Source organism: Dermacentor silvarum, chromosome 3 (genome assembly GCF_013339745.2).
Source record: "Dermacentor silvarum isolate Dsil-2018 chromosome 3, BIME_Dsil_1.4, whole genome shotgun sequence".
Lineage (NCBI taxonomy): Eukaryota > Metazoa > Arthropoda > Arachnida > Ixodida > Ixodidae > Dermacentor > Dermacentor silvarum.
The window spans coordinates 17,901,859-17,914,002 of NC_051156.1; positions in this window are offsets into that span (position 1 = coordinate 17,901,859).

The window sequence follows — 12,144 nt, forward strand, 5'->3', positions numbered from 1 at the left end:
GCTCCAGCAACAGTCACCAACGCCGCACGCATTTTGAGCTAACGCGGGCAAAACGCCGATGGCGTCGACAACAGTTCTGCGTGTTGTTGCTACCAAAGCCGCTCACCTTACTTCGTATGACATTGCTGTGTTGCTATCGCATTCATTGCTTCGCCCTTAGGGCGAAACTGTGACATTTTTTTTTCTGTCCATAATTTTTGTCATTCGCATATTTTCATGATAAAGTACGCGGTAATGTTAAAGCGGAAAGCAAAATTATATTTGAAATATAACTGCTGGAGTTCCACGTCTTAGCTTGCCGCGGTGAGCTCCATTCGCTTGGTGCATTTGCATCGCAATTTGCACTCGTTTTCTGCTTTATGTACTACCTGATGCCACGAATGTGATCTGCCTCGTACAAGTGACGACCTTTCTCAAAAGCAGACACACGAAAATGCGTTTTCCGGTGCGTCAGCCCTTAGAACCCGCTGTGCCAAATCACTGGAAGCACCGAGCGCCTTCGTCCCGTCGTCTGCTTCACATGCCAGTGCTTTGACAGCTGCCGTTCGCGGCGCTGTTCGCCAGCATATCGCCGGCGCGCCGCTGGCGCCTTACGACGGCCGCCCGGTGCCTATGGGAGACGCTTGCACCGCCGGTGATGCCTTCCGCCGGAGGCCCCCAGACGGCGACACTGTTTGGGACCGTGCTAACCGAGCGGCGCATCACGCGTCGCTTGCGCTTCGGGTGCACTTCGGATGCGCGTTCGTAAGCGCAGTCGGTTGCGGCTCGTTGTAGCTTTCGAGCAAGTAGCATGTGGTGCCTCCGCATGTCATTGCTGGGTTTCTTTTCTGTGCGCGTGGTTCGCACTTGTGTCTGTTCACGGACGGAACCGAGATGTCGTCGCAGAAAACGAGGCGTAAACACAGCACCTGTTTTGTCCCATATTGTACAACTGGATACCGCTCAAACAACGAGCAAGTCTCATTATTCAGCGCGCCTGCTGACTGGCCAGAACGTTTTGCCGAGTGGGAGAAGAATATAAGAGGGCAGGTCGAAGGCTAACTCTGGCGGCTGTCATTTGTGAGAAACACTTTAATAATTGCTACATTGAGCACTCGTTCCAAATTAGTCGACGGTGTATCGCCCATGAAAATGTGCCCTGTTTAATTACCGTCATTTATGGTAATTAATTTAATTTATGGTAATTGGATACAACTTGGTGTGAATTTAGCATTTGTGGACATGTCTCGCATATAATAGTTTACTGTGGAAAAAAGTTACACTTCTTCGGAAACCACGTATTTATTTATTGGTATTTTTCGCAGAAACATCCCGTATCGTGTAGCGTTATAATGATAACTGTGCATACGATCGTTTGTAAGTGCAACGAAATCATTATTTCGATTACGCTTTGCACCTCAACCAACGTTCCGCAGAACGAAACGTGCTGGGACACCCCATTGGCGTCTGTCGCACACGCGCGCGTTGGCTAGAGACGCCGCTCGGCATAGCACGGTCCGTACGGCTATCGCCGTCTGGTGGCCGCCGGCGGAAGGCATCATTCTCCGTGCCACCGGAAAGCCCGCGGTCGGCACACTAGTAAGTATATTCTAGGCACTATACTTAGGCGTTGATGCACCCACGCTGACGCCTGTTGGCACGTCTCCTCCATCACGACTACCAACGTCGATGACCATGAGCAACCGTCGTGCATATGGAAGCTGCACTACGCTGCACACGCTAGCACAACGCGAAAGACGAAGCACGTAACTGACACACTAATACAACGCGCAAGACAAAGCACGTAACTGAATCGTCACCGAGTCAAATCAGCGCGTACAGCGCGTCGTAATTGCAGCCTCCGCGATCAACTTCAGAAACATTTTCAGAGCTAATTGCGGAGGCCACGCTCCGCTGTGCTGAGTACGGTGAACGCCACCTAGGTGGCGTTGGTAGTGCTTCTTGATTAGAGTCACTGGAAAAATTTTAGAGTATCGCATTTGTTTTCCGCGTGCCGCCGCCTGCCGCGGCCATCGGTGATTGGGGCGCTCGTGTCACGTGACCTTTTGCCGCCATATTTCTTCCAAGCCCTTTCAGTTGGCACGTCGAACCCGTAGCGTACGCACCGCGCACGGAGAGCACTTCGCCTTTTCGTTCAACGCTTGCGTTGCGTTTGCGAACACAGGCGTCAGAAATAACCCATCATCATGCCTGGTTGCTGCGCCTTCGGGTGTAGCAACCGAACGGAGTCCGGGAAGGCATTTTTCGTGCGGGAAGGACTACGGTGAACGACGTTCTGCGTGGCTCCACAGAATTGGCCGCAAAAACTTCGCGCCCTCGAAGAACACCCGCTTGTGCGAGGTAAGTTTCTTGAATAACTAGTTTGCTGGACAGTTATTGCTTTCAAGTGACTGTACTTGCGTGTGACCGCTAAACTTTACCTGTCCAGTTCACGCTCATCGCTCTGCGTGCGGCTATTGAACACTATGTAGCTAGCACACGTGGTTTTGAGTGAGCTGTTCTGTTCGCGTGGCTCGCTTTGTTTCACGCTATTGAAAATTGCCCAGTACCTATATTTCAAGTAAGCTCTCTCCGGTTCGCGCGGCCCGCTCTGCTTTGCGCTATTGTTTTCCAGTAAACTGTTCGGTTCGCGCGGCTCGCGCTTTGTGTTGCGCTATTGAAAATCGGCCAGTACCTATGTTTCAAGTAAGCTCCTCTACTTAGTGCTGTTGAAAACATCGCAGTACAAACTTTCTAGCAAGCTCTCCACTGTTTCATTCGGTTTGCGCGCCGCGTTTGAAGAAAACGTACATACATGTCAAGCAAGCAGCAGTGCTTGATTCGCGCGGCTCGATGGAAACAACAAACATGCATTTCAAGTGAGCGTGTTGTGCTACAGAGTAAAAGGAGGCGGTTCCCATGAATAACGTGTTTTAAACAAGCACCAGGTCTATACAGAAAATGTTGCTTCAAAATGTATTCTATAGATTTCCTGACTCTGTTTTTTGCGACTACTTACACTTTAGATATTTTAAGCACTGTCACAGGGTAGGGTTATTAACATTCCTGTTTTTCTTTGTTTTCTTCATGGACAAACTATAGGACCATTTCATTCCTGATGATCTTGAGAAACCAAGAGTCGAATCGGAAGACCGGTATGCTGTTGTCATGCTTGACGAAATAAATTGTTGTTGTGACTGTTGTGGAATAAATATGTTGCTTGCCTCCACATCTTACTTTGTGACTGCATGCTGTTCTGAAAATGCGAATTTTGCTGACAGCATGAAGCAATTCGGGGCAAATTGTATGGTTTCCCTTATACAGGGAGGCTGCAAAATAGTAATTTTTATTGCAAACCTGCTACAGCATGATTACGAATGCTTGTCAACTGGCACAGCACCTCTATAAACAGCCTCATACATCTTTTTATGCCGTGAGTGCAGTGACAGGAACATCATTTAAAAAATAGAAGTGCTCATTGTTACAATTCCGTTTCAGAAACCTAGTTTTCACCGTCTTCGCAACTTTTTTTTCGAAAACGTCTTTTTGTGTTAATGATCCGATTCACATAAAGGGTATACAATAAAAGGAGCATGATCGAAAATAAATATAGGAAAATTGCACCACTGTTTAGTACTGGCAATGTCAACACAATACTCCAGAACACAGTAACAGATTGGAAATAAGTACACTAAAAGGTTGACATTATCAAAGGTACAAAAAAAAAAAAAAACATTCGTACACATTCTTTATAGCCGTATGCGGATACCTGCTTGAGTTTCGCGTGAATTAAAAGCTGTTAACCAGTCGTTTACAACGATACCTTCAGAGAGCTTATTTCAGAAATCGACGAGAACATTACAAGCACGCATTCGCAAACACGCCAGTAGCCGCAAGACGCGACGTTTGCTTGCAGAGGCTGCTGGCGTTTTATCACTGATACGTGACAGGCAACTTTATAAATCTACATAAAAATTACTGCTTACACTTCGCTCCGATTATACAGATAAACAAGCGCAGCAGTAAGCTGTTTACATTTGCTTGCTTTTGTACTTCGAAAGGACGCGAACGAGCACTGTGAAGGCAACCTGAACACCCACTACACATTCCATCGGCTGTCAAGCTGCGTTTTTAGCACAAACACAACCTCAAGGCCCAGTTTTCATGTAAAAGACGTTTCAAGCGAATTCACTGGGCGCATACAAGTATGTTTGCAGCAGCTCTGCACATAGCACTTGACGCAAGACGAAGTCCAAAAGCGACACGTTGAGCATCGGAACCATCGCCGCACATTTTATACGTTCCGTCGCTTTCCGCGCAGTACGTTCATTTCCGTCGATATCTTGATGTCACTTGTGGCATCCACTTGAAGAAAAATACAAAAATAATCCAGTTTCGTGAAACGGGACTCGAAATCTAGGGGGGAAATTCGTCAGTTAAGTCAACGCTACTCAATGCACGCTGGCACCGCTACAGCGTGTCGACGGTCTGGAAGGAACATGGCCGCCGCCACCCAATGTTGCCGGCATGCCGCGTACCTTTGCGGTACTCTGTTTTTCCAGTGACTCTATTCTTGATGCCAGCGTCCCTTCGAATGCTGGCATCGAGGCGTCGTAGTGCTGAGACCACCGAAGCGTTCACTGTCGGTGCGCGTTAGTGTGATAATGCAGTACTTCTCTTTTCTGCTCGTAGGCGGCGGCACCGCCCCGAGCAAGAGCGCGGGTACACGGAGGAGTGTTAGATATATAAGGCGCGTCTGTGTAGCTCTCTGCAAATGCGTTTGTGGCGCAATGGGTTAAACGCTCGGCGATCTATCGTCGCGGACCGAGAGGTCGTGGGTTCGATTTCCAAATTTTGCATGTTTGTGGAACTTTTTCTTCTGGTTTCTTTCTTTGTATTATGTTCGTGTATGTTCGTGTGACGTATTTCCGTGACGGAAATACGTCAGTGAAGTCTTGGTGGACCCCGGCATAAAACACTTTCGTGTTAAAAAAGAAAGAAAGTGAACTTAAGTTAACAGGCATTGATTTATTTAATAAATTCTTTGCCGCGAAAACTAAAACGTTTTCGGATAAATGAACTTAAGCTTTGCGACTTACTTTCCTTGCCTTACCTAGCCACAGGTCAATGACGCGCCAGATACATACGTCATCCGCCAGACACGTGCTCCCCCGAAGCCAGGGAGGATGGCTGCGCGCGCGTTTGAACGCTCGCGCGCGGCGACCCGTCTGTCGCCTTTGTTTTTTAATGTAACCTGGTTTATTGGGCTCTCAGCGTATTCTTGAGTTCCTTCTGCACTGGGACAAGACACCACTGCACTATTGGAATACGTACGGCAAGGTGAGAAATCTTGTTTCACAGCCTCGACGCAATTAGGCTTACGTCACGGGACCGAGACTTAAGACGCAGTTAGCGAAAAACAGCTCAGCCATCCTGGCGCAGTTAATTTTAGTTAATGAATCGTGCTGAGACATGTTTCCGACGCTTCCTAGGGGATTATGGTAACTTATTTCGGTTTTTGAGCCACACTGGCCGCACATGGCGCCGTGTCGCAGTTAGCGAGAACTAACCCGGCCGTGGTGCGTAGTCTAGTGCATCTTGCTAGGAGAAGTTTGTGCCGCTTTCTCTGACGCCAGACATTACTGAAAAGTAATTTCGTTACTTTCTGGGGTACTTTTGAGGCACGCTGGCCGCACAGCGCTGTGACGCAGTTAGCGATAAGCAGCTCGGCCGTGGTGATAAAGTTAGTTTGGCGTGTAATGAATCTTAGAGCGACAAGTCTGTGACGTTTTTGTGTGGCTCCGCAACAACATATACCTTCTTTCGGTACTCACGCCTGTTGAAAACGCGATGGGCGATTGCCAATTAAGAGTGATAACACGGGGTGTGCTGCTGGCGCCGGCAGAACGCGCGAAAGATAACGCCGAGGAACATACCAGAAACTTGTAATTCGAAAATTCCGTCTTCTAAGGGACTGGAAACAGGCTTTGCGCCCACGTATTTGTCTTGAGTGCGAGTAGAACGCATCCTACGAACGTCTAGCATGGTCCGGCTGGGAGCCTAGCTCTGTTGCGTGCGTCGCGTCGCCCGAGGCCAAGTTTTGGAAACGCTAAGTTGCCCGTGTGTTTGTGCTGCTGAAGTGCAGGAAATAATGCCCGGAAACGGGGGACTGCTTGGAAATCAGATGTTTTCATATTTTATGGTATTGTTTGGGATGAATCAGGTATTTTATTCGCCATGTATGTAAAAGCGAATTGCTTTTGTTTGTAATGACGCCAATTCACCGCTTTCGCACGTTTCGCCTCTACACGCAGTATTCCCTTATGTCTAAATACCAAAATGACACATGCTTGTAAGATGCTGTTACGTGCTTGTAAATGTAACATGCTTGTGATTTACTTTTTTTCAGCTGGTGCCGTCCGGTAGAGCTTCATACAGGAACTACTGCCTTACCTGCAGGGGTCACAACGTTGGATGAACGCACAAAAAGCGCGGAACGAGCTTTTATATAGAGCAAACTAAATATTTCCTCATTGCACAAAAGTCTTGCGTCTACTTTGTGAAATTGCACGTGGCACAGATTCGATGGGACTTTACAAGATCGTTCGCAGTCATTTTTACTAAATAAACCGATTCTGCACGAAGAGCAAAAAAAAAAAAAAAAAAAAGGGGGGGGGGGGGGGCGCAGCCGGCGTGCTAGCTTGCGTTCAAAATACGCGCGCCCACAACCGAAACCGGAAGTGATTGACGCCGACCGAATGGCACGCTGCAGTCAATTCGGCCGCTGGGCCCTATAGACGTTTTCACGAGGGCGCTTCCGATGGTCTGGCGTGGAGAGTATGTGTCAGGTGTTGCCTGTTCGGTCTGGACTGTGAGCTTGCCTTGCGCATGCATTGCGGAGTGGTAGCTTTCCTTCGATGTTTCCGTTTATTTTTGTCACGAATGACTTACGCTCGTAAATAATGGCATATATACTCATCAAAAGGCTACAGGCCAGCACTGTGCAGTTTATGGGTGCACAAACAACCAGCGGAAAATAACGATTTTGGGGACTAAGTGTGTCCACAACACAGCACTCCGCGAGACCACTGCCGATGTGATATGTTCACGCTTCGCCAGTTTCCTGCATCACCTGAGGACTTGGCATTTCAGTCTAATGTGAACCAATGCACACATCAGTAAAATAACGCATTTTGGGGACTAAGTGTGTCCACAACACAGCACTCCGCGAGACCACTGCCGATGTGATATGTTCACGCTTCGCCAGTTTCCTGCATCACCTGAGGACTTGGCATTTCAGTCTAATGTGAACCAATGCACACATCAGTAAAATAACGCATTTTGGTAAACCTTTTTCGGCACATTTCCTAATAGGTTGCGAGAATTGTCAGCTCTTCGATGCAATATTTTCTCGTATGTAGTGGCAGATGCTACATTTGTTATTCTTTCAAACACGACTTCATTCCAGTGCCTAATACGGGGGCCACACGGCGCACTTTTGATCGTGATCGAGGTCGATCTGGGTCGAATTTCTTGGTCGCGATTGGCTTCTTTGCTCAATCTGCGGAAGGGAGCCAATCGCGGTCGAACATTCTGATCCAGATCGGTCTCGATCGCTATCAAAATGGCCATGTGACACCGGTATAACACAAATTGAATCACTCTGCGAGAGAACTAGTCGGTAAATACACTTCGCAATGATCTGGAAAAATCGTGTCCTATGGAAGATGTACGCAGACCCTGTGTCCACCAAAACATTGTCTCTGCGTTCACACGCACCCTGCGCGGCCCTGCCCATAAAGTTAACTTCAACAGTGTGGTGCTGCATCGAGCTCACCCATCTTTGAGCGTTGTCTATGTGCTTGGGCAGCAAGCGAATGCAAAAACGAACGTGTCAACCCCATCAGCGCGGCCTAGCGCCAGAACCGTAATGCGCTAACTTTGCATGGCGTAGAAACGCGCTAAATGAGCCCGCGCAAGTTAGAACGTAAAAAATGGTATTCGCATGGGTACGCGCGGACAATAGCATCCTACTTTCAAGAATAACAGTAATGAAAAAAATAAATTATTCGCACAGTCGATCAAGTGAAATACTTACGTGCGTGCAGTGACCGCTTCGCTGACCACTAAGCGCTTTTCACTCACGGTCAGTAGTGGTTTACAGTCATACGCATATGTATTTATTCGACAATTGTCAAGACTCGACATTACTTTATTATGAACATTGCACAGAAACTAGAGAAAGAGCAGAGATCGATGGCCCTAACGCTGCAATATTATTATCTTATTTCGCTTCAGAGATAGCGCACATGAACAATTCTTTCCCTACGCGATATCTTCAATACAAACTTCGCGCACGATCTACGTTAAGGTTCACCGTGAGTGAAGCTTGTTCCAAATTCAGACATTCGAAAGAAATAGGTAAACAAATATATCTTTATAACAAGTCATCTTATAATCCCTATTGGGATTGACAGTATGTATAAATAAATAACTACTAAATACTAAAAATAAAAATCTAGCTCCTGGGCTGCATCAGTTGCGCTGGCATATCTGTGATCACTGTCGCGCGTCGGTTCGCTGCAGGTACCGCGCTGCTCGATCGCCACGCTTATGCTTTGACATTTGGTTATAATCACACTGCACCGCACCAGATCCAATAAATTTTGCATGATTGAGCTGTTCAGTTGCGTCGGAAGCGTATGGAGTAACCACCGCATATCTACCAACCACTGACACGCGTCGTCGGGCCGCCGACGCCTGGTTCTAAGCATTGCCCGACAGCTACGTACGCGCCTGCTTTCGCTAAATGAGGCAACCCTCAACCGCGAAACCTAATCGTGATCACATTCAATGAACGATACGGTCACATGTGTCCAGAAATAACAATGAAATATACCACTGATTAGAACTCTAGGTCTCGACGAAGCAGACGCGGCTGCCGCCGCTGCCGACGACGAAACACCACATCCACTGGCTGGGCTTGCTGTTGCCATGGCACACCACACTGAGCGCTCACGCGAGCACGTGCAACATGTAACAAGTCAAGCCGCACAAGACAAGCGAAACGGAAGAAAATCGAAATAATGCGCGGCGAAGATCACACAACCGAAGTGCGGCCGGCCTGCTCTCGCAAGGCGCACAGTCCAAAATGGCGGCATAACATGTTCCGACGCTAGACGTCGCCCGCGTTGGCAAATGGCGCTGCTCAAACGTCGGTTTGTGAAAAGGTCCCTCTTGTTGAATTTCTTTCTCTACGTTGACGCGGACAGATGGCGCGCCGCCTTTGCTGCCACTGCGCATGCGCGGACGCTCAGGTCGACGAGGGCACGCGCTCCGAGAAGTCTGAGCGCCTTTGCCTTTTTCTTTTTATTGTCGCGCTCTCTCACTCTCTCTCTCTGCGTTCCATGCGCGATAAACGGGTTGCTTTTACCTTCCATTTTTCAGTTTTTTTCTATGGAGGAAGGAAATGCATTGGTGCGCAGCGCGCTGTATTACAAACGCTGTGGGCTACCGTATGGAGCTGGAGCGCACACTTGGATGAATGCAGTGTTTGTAAAAAAAGTCACAGGCCTGCGCGTCACACGCCGCATAGTTCCAGCGTAAGCTGGTGGAGCGGCTTAAGAGTAGCATTTCGGCACTACGCACAACAGGGTGTTCGCGGCAAAGTCTTCGCCTCGTTTTGACGAGAGCGATCTCAACTGTCCGCCCGGCGTCGTCGGCGAACTGCAGTCTGTAATGCTCTCTGCACAGCAGTCTGCTGAGCCCGATGATGCTTGGTTGTAGCAGCGCACGTAGCTCTACGATTCGCTTCTTCAGCAGCGGTTCGTACCTTGCGAGGAGACGCCATAACGTGTACCGAAGAGGTACCGAGAATACGTGGCGCACATCTCATATCGGGATCGCGTTTATTGCGCTACTCGTCTGAATCGCATCTCGTCGTCTGCACCTGTGCATGCGGCTTTTGCAGGCGCCTTAACTAGATCGCGCCACCATACTGGCGGAGGCTCAGGTCGCCTGCGCGCCTGCCTAGGGAGCGTTTATTAGCCCCGAGAACGAACAAAAGCGGCGCCGCGAGCGCCGCTCGCATGACGTCATAGCAAGGATTTGCGCTTGTCGTCTGCTATAGTTGGGGCTGCGTCCGGGCGCCTTCTGCAACGTTTCCGTTTGTTCGGTGTCGTTCCCTGTGCTGGTACACTTATCAGTCCTCTCAAATATATTTTGGTGATCTCTTGGTTCGCCAAAACTTGTTCAAAGAGCTCATTTTCGAGACAATATATTTCTCAAAGGCAACATTAGTGCCGGCCAACGGAGGTCAGTCCAGAGCAGTGTGGGTTTTTCATGCGCAGTTGTACACTCTGCAGTAGTAACCGTGGTGCAACAATCATGTAGCTAACGCTGGCTATAGATATATAGCCAGAGTTAGCTACATGACTTCTACCACATTTACCTTGATTTTAACCCGCTAAATCCTGTTTGCTCACGACGAGCTGTTTATTAGCAAAATATCGAATTTTCGCATTTATTCAGAGAAACGTTGGGCAGTAACACGAGGGCTAAACAACACACCAGTATATATATTCTGCCAGTACTGTTTGCTTCTTGAACTGCTTCTCAAAATTAAGCCGTTCTTGAGCAGTCAATCTTAAGTGGCAGTAATTTTAAAGTAAAGCTAATTTAAGCTTTAAGCTGTTTGCCGCACACAAATAAAAGGCATGTACCAATATTTATTCTCTTCTCAGTGCTACACGCTCTGTTCAGTTCAACAATTTAGCGCTGCTTGTTGCTTGGGGAACCGTTCTGACCGATTTGTTTGGCGAAGCTGACACAGCTGCTCGGCGCAACTTTTTGGGCGAAATATACCTTTTAGACCATATGGCTGCAGCCACCAAGAAGCTGAAGCTTCGTTCTTTAGTGGTATGGGATACAAAAATATCAGTATACACCGAAGAAGGTCAAAAATCAAGTGAATTCAAAAGAGGCTTGCATATACGTATAGTGGCTTCTTTATGAGGCGGGTATACGAGGCGGTCTTTTTTGGGATGAAGCAGCGAATAGTTCTCAGTCCATTAAATTAAACACCATTATGGTTGGAGACATCGTCATGCAGCTGGTAGTTGCGTGATGATGTTGCATAACGAAGCTGCACTCTAGTGCCTCGAGTATGTTATAGGCATTCCAAATAGCGCTGTAAAGGACTCCTTCGTGGTTTGAATTCGAAGTTGTAGTGAACGGAAGGTTGTCGCGAACAATGCGCCCATCCTCATAACGTCACAATGATTGTAGGTTGCTTCCATTGCGGGAGGTGTCTACCATATTGTCGATAAAAACCACTTCAGGCCACTATGAAACATTGCATGGCATGTAATAGCTTGGCTCTTGATCTTAACCACGAACCTTTCAGGTGATTGCTATACATACATGAGGCACAGTCGCGTTAACAGCCATGTAGAATGCTTTTTCTGGGTGGCTGTTTCGGAGAAAGGGGAAAGTAGTAGTAGTAGTATAAACTTTATTTTGTCCGAGATGGAGTTTAGGGAGGAGGGGAGTGGGAGGGCCCTTCCTCTTCTTCCTCAGGCGGCGGCTAGGCCTTGTGCTTTGGCGGTGTCTTCGGCCATCTGGACGACCCGGAGTTGGAGATCCAGGTCTGAGCTGAGCAGTGCAGTCTCCCACTGCTCTAGGGTAGTGATGGGAAGGGGAGGCAATAAGCTAGTGGGTTTTTTGTACCTTATCAGGGGACATGCCCACATGATGTGATGAAGATCGGCTCTACCAGCGCATAATTTGCAATCTGCTGTATATAGCCCAGGATAGAGGTGACTGTACGTCACTGGGTTTGGGAAAGTGTGTGTCTGTAAAAGGCGCCAGGTAACTGATTGCTTTTTATCTAAATTTTTTTGAGCGGCAGGGTAATGCCTCCTGCCATGGCGGTAGAATTGTAGAATTTCCTTGTAGGATACCATCCGGTCCCTGCCTGAACGGCGGAGGGATTCGAACTACTCCTCGCAAGAGGTTGTCGTGCGGCCGCGGATTGCCAGTTCTCGCGCCGCACTGTGAGCAGCTTCGTTTCCCGGAAGACCGGAGTGCGCCGGTGCCCAAACGAGTTGCGTCCATCTGCGCCGGGTCTCGGGTACCCTAGCCAGAATTTTGAGGGCTTCAGGCGAA